Here is a 3,402-nt window from a genome sequence, read left to right on the forward strand (position 1 = left end):
CATAAATCAGTTAAATGACGAAAAATTAGGTGTCTATTTACTTGTGACCACTCAGTGTAGTAACGCCACACACATTTGTAAAACTTATGTAAATTTAAAATTATAAAGTAACATGTGTAACATGAAATAACTTCGCAAGAACAATAAACATCGTAGTTGTGTGGATAGCACAAAGCTGAACTAGAGAAACAGTAAGATTGTCTTTAAAATAATTAAATCAAGACAGTGAGACATCCTATGATGAGTTCATCACCAACCATTTATACAGACACTATTTTTAGTAACATCGTCTGCCTTTGTAAATCATATTTATTGCTTTACTTATATAGCAAAACTGAAAATACATGGTTATGAAACTTGATTAAATTATTAGTTTGTATCCTTTTCAGGATGAATAGATGCTAATTATAGAAATGAAAAAAGTTAGGAAATGCAAAAGTATGATTAAATTTAGAACTAATGAAAATAAAATGAACAAATAATTGTAAAAGTATGTAAAGTAAATTATTGGCTATAATATTTGTCTTGTTCCAATGATGGGTGATAAAAACTTACACGTTTAACATTGTTATAATACTTGTTTCGTTAAAAAAATAGTTTTATTTGTAACATAATTAAATGTAGACATTAATGACGTAATAACACGTTGAGACACTCTATGATGAGATCATCACCACATCATACCAAATGTGTCCTCTGATTCTACATCGTCGAACTAGTAACATATTTTCTGGACAACTTTCGAGGTCATGTCCGCCTTTCATGGCGGCCTAGCAACGCGCAACTAGCAACACGCCACCTGGTTCCACGTCGTGGAACTATGACATAAACTTCTCTGTTGACACAATCGTCTCTAACCCTCCCCATCTGAGGACGACACACGTGTGGCCCCCTCTGGCGGCATGCCATGAAACAGTTGAGGTAACATCTGATGCAATGGGAACTGATATTAGTAGTCTTATAGTATCTTCTCTTTATAAGTATAATTGGGTTACAAATCTTATATTCCAAGAAGAGCACAAAGCCTTACTCAACAAGGAATCATATGTTCCAGTGTGTATATAAAATTTTATATCGACATGTTCTCATTTAAGGTTTGCCAAAAATTCATGATTTGGATGTTTCATTAAAGTCAATTGTTACAAACATTGACATTTAAAAAGATAAACTTTCAGGTTTTAAATAACTTTTCTTCAGGAGCAAACGATTAATGAATTTGAAGTTTAATAAAATCGTGTTCACGCCCATATTTTATATTGATACTTTTTAGACATATGTTTCGTTAAACGAACCTATTGATATATTTTCAAAATTAGTATTTTCATTATTAGATATAATAAATTGCATGTTTGAAAATATTTTCTTAATCTATTGTATTTGCAACTAAAGAGTCGTATTTTGTAATTAATTGAATAATTTATTGGCATTAGTATGGGATAAAATGGGATTTTAATGCTTTTTTTTGTAAATATTCAAACATGAAATACCAAAAAAATAAGTATGTATGAGCAAACATCTAGTGTTTGTGAATAGTGCTTACAGTTTCTGGAAAATAACGAATTTTATAACTTGGTTGACAGTAAACTATATCTAAAGTATAAAAGTGTGATGTATCAAGAAACCAATAATAATAGTGTTGCCATAAATGGAGAAACGGTGACAGTACAAAAAGAAAGTACTTTCAGCCCTGTCACAAGGTAGCCCTACTGTTATAAAAGAAAATGTTCTCGAGAAACTTCATCAAGCATTGCACGATATACTTCAGGTAAATGTAACACTGCTATCACTAATTGCAGCTTTATGATTATTAGTCGTGCTCAAGATGACGAACATTTGGGGATTCGTGAGAGTCTGACAATTTCAAACCTGGAGCAAAAAATAAACTTACAAAATTCGGCGATACCGCTACCCCTTAAGCTGCAAGCTTGTTCTTTTTATGTTAGGAAAAAGGAATGAAAACATATTAACAAAACACGTGCTGCTTAAACATTTTATTATATTTGAATTAGAAACAAAACAATAATTAAAAAAAGGTAACTGGTTACATTGGATAAGAAATGTAAGAAATAATGATTAAATCATTGCAAATGAGTTCGATTGTCCACTTCTTGACACATTTCATTGTCCAACTTCTGATTACCAGTAATGACTGAAAAATAAAGCAAGTTCTTATTATTTTGTTATATATATATATGTGTGTGTGTGTGTTTTGTAGATTTTACTAAATTGTCTCGTAAGGAAGTGAAATATTTCAGATTTAACAATATTATTATTTTCATGTTGTTTGTAAATAATTATAAAGTAACGACTTGTTTGTTCTTAAACACAAAGCTACATTATGAGCCATTAGCGCTCTGCCCACTGAGGATATCAAAACCTGATTTTTAGCATTATAAACTTAATAAAAAACTTACTACTTTCGATAATGGCCGTGACCATAGTATCTATGATGACTGTCATAACCACCACCATATCCACCACCGAATCCAAATCCAGTACCATATCCACCACCATATCCACCACCAAATCCACCACCATATCCCCCACCAAATCCACCACCATATCCACGTCGGAAATGGCCAAATTTTCCCCAGCTTTGAACTTCTACCACACTCAGTACAACCAAGAGGGCTCCCAGTCCCACCAGGAATGCAGATAAGGTTTTCATGATTGTTTTATCTACTCCAAGTAAAAGAAGAAATGATTAAATAACTTAAACATCATAGCATTCGTCAGCGATAACTAAATACTAGACAAGTATATAAGTGCCCTTGAATAACTATAAATATACAAAATTATATCAGAAGATAAAAAAACAAGTAATCAAGATCCTCTCCATACATCAACTAAATGAAAAGACTAAATTTACTAATGAAAGTACTTAGCTTCTTATGACATAAAGTGTACGCTTCGAGTTTAACTTACCAAAACCGATACTTAGACAACTTTTAAGGTGTTCGGATTAGAAGTATATATATATATCCTCATTGAGTTTAAGCTGTTTTTATATTAAATCTGGTGTTCATTTACAATTCTTGAGTAGTATTTCCCAGTTGCGTAAGGTGAAAATCCCGTGCCCATGAGGATGAGAAAATCATAATGCGTTGTTATTATTTTAAAAAGTCCCTTCCAAGACAACTCAATAAATTTCCCGTCTTTATCACACTTTACAAGTACGGGGGGGGCGATATTATAAGGAAATAAAGCCAGAGTATCGAAATGTTTTTAGTGCCTTATATTCATTAGTTAATATGTTGAAAACTTATAAACACAAATATTTTATAAGATGCAATGCTCTTTTAAACTTTATGCGTTAATCAAAGTGTAATATGATTTTGTTTGTGTTTAAAATATTCCACACACTTTTATTTTTTGTTTTGTTTTGAATTGAGCGCAAAGCTA

The 3,402-nt window shown here is 31.6% G+C and overlaps 1 long non-coding RNA gene across 1 annotated transcript; it reads right to left on the reverse strand.

Annotated features, from left to right (window-relative positions):
• Positions 1-1,974: 1,974 nt before the first annotated feature.
• Positions 1,975-2,503, reverse strand: LOC111083516. The gene is made up of 2 exons (XR_002609091.1): positions 2,415-2,503; positions 1,975-2,149 (listed from the first exon to the last, which is right to left on the reverse strand). It is a non-coding gene; the product is annotated as an uncharacterized LOC111083516 (long non-coding RNA).
• Between the last annotated feature and the right edge of the window lie 899 nt (positions 2,504-3,402).

Source organism: Limulus polyphemus, unplaced genomic scaffold, assembly GCF_000517525.1.
Source record: "Limulus polyphemus unplaced genomic scaffold, Limulus_polyphemus-2.1.2 Scaffold5, whole genome shotgun sequence".
Classification (NCBI taxonomy): Eukaryota; Metazoa; Arthropoda; class Merostomata; order Xiphosura; family Limulidae; genus Limulus; species Limulus polyphemus.